We start from the raw sequence: 8,079 nt of genomic DNA, 5'->3' as shown, positions 1-8,079 counted from the left end.
TATATATATAATAACCATTAAATTATAAATAAAATATAGAAATACAAATACAAATACATATATAGAAATACAAATATAAATAAAATATACAAATACAACCATACACCTATATGATCATGACCATATAATTTATCCATCAATAAGTTTAAAGACAAATCAATATAATCACAACATCAATTGGGAATATAATACACATATATATAATGTATATTAATAAGTTAACTTTATCAATTATCAGTTTAGCAATCCACATTTTTCATTATCGTCTTAGCAATCCACATGCACCTCCTTGGAGCTCAAGTATAATATTTCAATTATGACCTACACTACTATTAAGTTCAAAGATCGAACCCTCGCTAGCACTCCCTAACTTAGATTATAGATAGGTATACTAAAAAAACATCCTAAGATGTAGAATGAGAAGAGTTATATGTTGGAAAATTAGAAATTAAAGTTTTAATTTTCCTTCCTCCATCTTAAATGACCTTGCCAACTTGTAAAATGTTATGCTATGGATCAATAGCTTTTATTTATGCTAATTTTTAGGAGAAGAAGGATTTTGAGGGAAGTTTGAATTTTGATAATTGAGATATGGAGTTTTGCTCTCCCTCTCCATCATAAGTGTAATATCCATCATCCAAAATTCTTATATTTTTTATTAATGACCATTAATTCTAAGGTAATTAGTAATTATGAGTCTTAAAATGCTTATTGAGATTATAAATAACCAAAATTTGGGCTATGATAAGTGAAAATCGAAGATATGAAAATTTTTCTACAGGTGCCTTGACGTTTGGGAAGGTGGTCCCCTGACATTGAGCTCTTGAGTTTTTGGAAAGAAAAATAGGTTTGGGATTTCACTTTAATGTCAAGGAAGCACTATTATGGTGCATGGGAGCGCAGGTCTCATCTTAGGTGGGGATATTCTATGAGAATCTAGAAGATTCTTTAGGAGCGTAGCGATGCTGGAAATGTGAGCCACGATGATAGGTCAAAATAGTGGAAATATAATATTAAAATATCTAAAACCATTTTGTCATTCTCATTCCACCCATCCTTGCTAGAGAAGAAGAGAGGAGAAGGGGGAGAAGAGAAAAGAGAAAGGAAGAGAGAGAGATATTTTAACTTTAAACTTCAGGATTGTTATTAAGCTAGTTCAGGATACTATAGAGCTCAAGGTAGCCTTCTAAACCCATATTCTTATTTTGATTCCAATAAGTTAAAAAAAAAGATACAAATGAAAATATATTTTTCTAAGATTTTATAAAGTTTTTACAGTGTGGTTTTTAATATGCTATTGCACTTATTATATGAACATTTGGCTAAATGAAATGGAGTTTTCAATGGTTGGTTTTTTTTATCATAATTTTGAGTATATTATTGAATTGAGGCTTTTATAGAAAATATTTTTCTTAAATAAAAGTCTTGAAATATTTATATGAATATTCTTCTGAATTTAGAAATTGAAAAAGAAAAGTTCAATGAGTATTGTATTTTACAAGTAATATGACTTTTTATTGAAAATTTCTACATCATCTAAATATTGCATTAGATGTTTAATTAATTATTGATTATTCAATATGGGAGCCCGACTCTGTGCTTTAATGATATTGAAAATTATTAGATGTTTTATTTATTTATTCCAACATCACATTTGGAATATTTATTTTACGTGCTTCAAATTATTTCAAGTATATCATACACCAAGAAATGAATGAAGAATCAGCTCAAGATAGCATAGCATAAGTATACAAGTCAGTTTGTATGTTATAGAGTCTATATTTTTATTTTTCTTGAGTTATCTCTATATTAGGAGTACATTGATTTAGTAACCGTGCACATATACACAAGGGAGAGTGAAAATTACATATTTACATTTTCTTCTAATTGTATAACATGATCCACATCATACTTTGTGATTAGGTCAAACATAAATTAATGTAAATATTTAATTAAATGAAATTAAAAATAAAGCCTAATCATACAACATGACCATCACATCGTACATGAAGATCAATTATTTTAAGAAATCCCGCCATAAAATCTTGGTTACTTAAATTAGACAAATTTGATGAAAGTTCGTTAGGGATGTTAAGCCCTTATGAATCAGCCCGAGGCTAACTAAGAGGAAGGGTGAAAGGATATTTTAAAAATCTTTCAAACAAAACACAAACACAAACCAAACTAGAATTCAGCACACAAAAAATCAAAGTGCAGAAATTAAATGCGAAAATAATAAAGGAAAGAACACACCACATTTATAGTGGTTCGGTCAAACCTTAACCTACATTCACTCCTCTGAAGCACCCTCCAAGTATTGCACTAAACTTAGAGTCTCTCCTTTATCCCCTGCAGTTAGGCGGAGAAGCCCTTACAAAATCACTTCCACCATCCCTAGTGCGGCGGAGTAGCTATGCCCTTTGACACCAAAGAGATATTCATCTTCCCAAAACTTTCCTCAAGACAAGCCTTGAATCTGATGGTACTAAGGTGCAAGCTTGCCAGAGCAACCGTGTGAAACCCCCTCTATACTCTCTTGAAAATCCCTCCAAAGATCTTCTCCCTCTCTCAAACTCTACCCTTTCCTCTCTCCATTTCAAGCTCTCTCTTCAAGTTTCCTCCATAATAACGAAGCTTCAATGGCTACCAAAGACACATATCAAGTGCCTTGACAAAGCTTAAATATAAGAGCTCCAAAAGAGCTCATTAATTGAAACTTGCCGACTTTATCATCTAGGATGATATTAATATCATCCTGACGATCAGTGCAAATTAAGCTCAATCAGCTAGGATGATTAGGGACGATCATAAGGTTTTTATTCATATCGTCTAGGCCGATAGTATATCATCCTGTACGATTAGTTCAAATCAGCACATAACGTCTAGAGCATCGCCCTGAAAAGAAGATGCCCGATATGTGATTGTCCAGGAACAACTAAAGTTTTTTGAACTAATCGTCCTGGCTAATCCTACGATCGTCCAAGACGATGTGATCATATCAATCAAGCCTTAATTATTTTTCTTAATTATCAAATTAATTTAGGCATAATTGTATTGCATCGTCTAGGATGATGTCCTAGACGATGTCTAAAAATAATGAATACCTAAATATATCTGATGGATGATTCTTTTTGTTTTGAGCCTATCATCCCGGCTGATATAAATATCGTCAAGGCCGATGAGCTTAAAGACGGATGCCTTAACTAGGACGCCTTAATTAGGGTTTTTATTTTCAGCGGATCATCCAGGCCGATGTTTGGATCATCCTGGATGATGTGAGCAAAAATAAAGAACACTAAAATAGAAATAAGTGAGCAAGGTTACAAGCAAGTAAATACCCTTATAAACCAAAAATACATTAATGAAAATTATAAATAGAACATATTTTTCCAACACTTGAGCCTTGTAAGGTGCACTGTAAGCCTTAAGTATTAGTATATACAGAAAGAAAAGTATATTGCAAATACAGGTAGATAATAAAAAGTGAGCCATAATATTTATTATCATAAAAAACATAACCTCATAAGCTTGAGTTGCAATAATCTCCCCCTTTTTTATTATGATAAATATTATTGGTTAAAATTTTAAAATTGAAAACATTTTCTCCTAATCTCCCCCTCACTATAAAAAAATTAAAAAATAGGGGAAGACAAAATATTTGTTATTTTAATTTTTTTTTAAAAGAGATACAAATACAACAGTATATCAATACAATAGTACATTCTCCCCCTTTAACATTATCAAAAAGAGAGGGACACAAATAATTAGAATAATAAAATGATTAAAAAAATAAAATGATCCATGATCTAGTGAAAATAAAAATCAAATATTATTAAAATGAAAAAGTTACTTCTTGATTTTATTTAAAAACTTAGTAAGGAATGTGTTGACAACGCATAATCCATAAATATTAGAAATTCAGAAATTGCTAATTCAAGCTCAAGTTTTTTTAGAGGCTCAAAAACTTTTTAATCCAATATCTAAATCAAGAAAAAAATTAAAAAAAAAACATTAATTTTTTCAAAACTCCTTTTATAAAATATATCAAATAGAAGATTAATGCAAAAATTGGTGAATCTAGAATCATGATTTTCAAGCTCAAGTATTGAAAATATCAAGGATTTTCTTTAAGCTTTAAAAAGTACAAGAAAGGTAAGCATTACTTTTTATGGGCTCATTTTATGCCTCTTATAAGTTTTTTGGTGCACTTTGCGCATCTTTTTATTTTTGATACACTTTGTATATCCTTCTCAATTTTGACATCATTGCTCATCTTTTGATTTGGCGTCATTTGCCACTGTTTTTATTTTGAAATATGCTACATTTTTGAAATTTTAAAAATAAAAGTAAACACATTCTATTGACAAAATGAACTGCTTGATTAAAAAAATTATGAGATAGATTCAACAACTTGTAAAAGATTCCTATGTTATAGATAAAATGTAAGACGATGGAAAAGATCAGTTTCAAAATCTAATTTATAATATGATGAAGATTTTAAATCAAAAGTAAAATAAGCTCTTTATGAAAAGATATAGAGTGATAAAATCATGAGTTTCTTTCCTTTGATTATTTTTAGAGAAGTCAACCACAACTTATATAAGAATTTAAAAAAAAAATAGGAGGTAAGTTTTTCATTTTTAAAAAGGTGAACGTGTGTGTTGATCAGAGAGAAATTCACAAAAAAAGTAAACACAATTTTGAAATTGAAAAAGAACAAAAAATAAACATAAAGAAAACACGACGAACAAAAATATGCATACACAAACAAGTAAACACAGAAACAAGGGTTTAAGCATAATTTTGCTCTTTATAAATGATTCAGAAGCTAGGTCTGCTAGGAGATTTTTTATTTTTTTCACTATTTGTCATTTTTACAACTTGCTTAGCTTTACCATTTTCTTTTGCAAGAAGAGTTCTCAAATTAGGGCACTGATTTTTCTTATGTCTAGGCTTCCTACATCCAAAGCAAACAACGTCAGAAGAAATCTTAACATTCTTTCATTTTTTATCTTTATTCCACTTTTATTGATACTTATGCTTTAGTGAGCATTTCAATTGGCTTGATAAGTCATCGCTTTTATTACCAACTAAGCCATTTTTCTTCAACTCTTCAGCTTTTAGTACTATCGTTTCACCTGCATTCAAAAGTCTTTGACCCAAACTTTGCTCGTAGTCAATGAGTGAGTCAATCAAATAACCAATAGAATATTCATTCAAAATTTTTTATTCACAAATAATAATAACTTTGGCATCAAATTTTTCAAGTAAACAATATAGAATTTTATTGACTTTTTCAAAGTTTAAAAATTTTTATCTAAAGCATGTAAAGATGTCACAATTTAATAAACCTAGTATACATGTATAAGACGTCTCATAAGGTTTCATGCAAAATAGTTCATAATGATGCATTAAAGTATTCAATTTGGATTGCTTGATTTCACTTATTCTTCATATATAGTGTGTAATTTATTCCAAATTTACTTTCCAGTAGTGCATATGGAAATAAACATATAATCTTCAGAATTTAAAGCACAGAAAAAATAGTTTATTAATTTAGCATTTAATTGAGTATTAATCTATTTTTATCTACTCCATTGATTAAAAGGAATATCAGTTTTAATTTCATCTATAATACGGGACAGTACAAAATAAGCAGTTAAAATTATTTGCCACATTTGGAAATCAATTTATTGCAAGAAATTAGACATGAGAAATTTCTAAAAATCAAAATTAATATTTTCAAATAAAGGTGATCAGGTGATTGAATAACCTTCCGTAATATTACGATTATAAAAATTAGCCATGGATCAAAATTCAAAAGTTTTCAAAAACTAGATTTTATGAATTTGGCTCTAATACCACTTGAAAGTTTGTTAGGGATATTAAGCCCTTATAAACTAGCCCGAGGATAACTGAGAGGAAGGGTGAACGGATATTTTAAAAATCTTTTAAACAAAACACAAACACAAACCAAATCACAATTTACCACAAAGAAAATCAAAGTGCAAAAATTAAATATGAAAATAATAAAGGAAAGAACACACTAGATTTATAATGGTTCGGTCAAACCTTGACCTACGTCCACTCCTTGGAAGCACCCTCCAAGTATTGTACTAAACTTAATGTCTCTCCTTTAACCCCACAGTTAAGCAGAGAAGCCCTTACAAAATCACTTCCACCTTCCCCAGTGCGGCAGAGTAGCCGGGCCCTTTGACACCAAAGAGATCTTCTTCTTTCTAAAACTTCCTTCAAGACAAGCCTTGAATCTGATGGTACTAAGGTGCAAGCTTACTGGAGTAATCGTGTGAAACCCCCTCCATACTCCCTTGAAATCCCCTTCAAGGATCTTCTTCCTCTCTCAAACTCCACTCTTTATTCTCTCCCTTTCAAGCTCTCTCTTCAAGTTTCCTCCAAAAGAATGAAGCTTCAATAGCTGCCAAAGACACATATCAAGTGCCTTGACAAAAGCTTAAATAGAAGAGCTCCAAATGAGATCATTAATTATAACTTGCTATCTTTATCGTTTAGGACGATATCAATATCGTCCTGTACGATCAGTACAAATTAAGCTCAATCAGCTATGATGATTAGGGACAATCAAAAGGTTTTTGTTCATATCATCCAGGCCAATAGTATATCGTCATGTACGATTAGTTCAAATCAGTACATATCGCCCAAAGAATCACCCTGAAAAGAAGCTGTCTAATATGTGATCGTCCAGAAACAACTAAGATTTTTTGAACTGATCGTCCCGGCCGATCATGCGATTGTCTAGGACGATGTGATCATATCAATCAAGCCTTAATTATTTTCCTTAATTATCATATTAATTTAGGCATAATTATATTGTATCGTCCAGGACGATGTCCTGGATGATGTCCAAAAATAAAGAATACATAAATAAATCTGGCGGCTTATTCTTTCTATTTTGAGCATATCATCCCGGCCGATACAAATATCGTCCAGGCCGATGAGCTCAAAGACATCTGCCTTAACCAGGATGCCCTGATTAGGGTTTCTATTTTCAGCAAATTGTCCAGGCCGAGGTTTGGATCGTCCTGGACGATGTGAGCAAAAATAGAGAACACTAAAATAGAAATAAGTGAGCAAGGTTACAAGCAAGCAAACACCCTTATAAACCAAAAATATATTAATGAAAATTACAAATAGAACATGTTCTGCCAACACTTGAGCCTTGTAAGATGCACTGTAATCATAAATTGTTAGTAAATATAGAAAGAAAAGTATATTGCAAATACATATAGACAATAGAAAGTGAGCCATAATATTTGTTATCATAAAAAACATAACCTCATAAGCTCGAGTTGCAACATTTGATTTTTAAAATTTGGATTAATCTTACTATATAATATTTAATTAAGTTATCTAATTTAATATCTAAGATTAATGAATCAAATCATTTATTATCATCATTTAGAATTATATTATTTGATCATCAATTGTACGAGACGATAGATAGAGACCTCTCTGGGATGAACTTGGATCATTCTAAATAATATATTATTTGATTTAACTAATTATGCTATATGAATTGAGGATCGTATTGTGTGATAATAAGTAGTTTAATTGAAAATTAGGGTCCCCGTTTATAAACTTCTACATGGCTTCTGAGAACAAGTTTTTTGGAAGTCAAGTGATGTTGTTTTCTTTCTTTATGAGAGCTTTGAGAGAGTCCACATTAATAAGGGAGAGAAGAGGTGAGGTTGAGAGAGGAAGAATATACTTAAGGGAGTATGATGGGGTTCAAACAGTTGCTCCGGTTGGCCTGCACCTTAGGGCATCGCCATTGGGCTTGGAGGCAAAATAAGGGATGACATCTTTACCGAGCCAAGGAGGCGACATGAGAAATCAACATCTTTGCCAGGCTAAGAAAGAAAATGGAGGGATGACATCTCATCCAAGATGTGGAGGCGAGAGGAGGGAGATTCTTTAGATATGTATAGTCTATAAGGGTGATTCTTTTCGAGGTCAAAGGAGAAGAGCTTCTTTGCCAAGCTGTGTGTGATGCCCTAGAATTTAAATTGGAAGAATTATTCTTTTAATCTTTTAATAAAT

Source organism: Dendrobium catenatum, unplaced genomic scaffold (assembly GCF_001605985.2).
Source record: "Dendrobium catenatum unplaced genomic scaffold, ASM160598v2 fragScaff_scaffold_323, whole genome shotgun sequence".
Taxonomy (NCBI): domain Eukaryota; kingdom Viridiplantae; phylum Streptophyta; class Magnoliopsida; order Asparagales; family Orchidaceae; genus Dendrobium; species Dendrobium catenatum.
Note: the sequence above shows the minus strand (reverse complement) of the source record.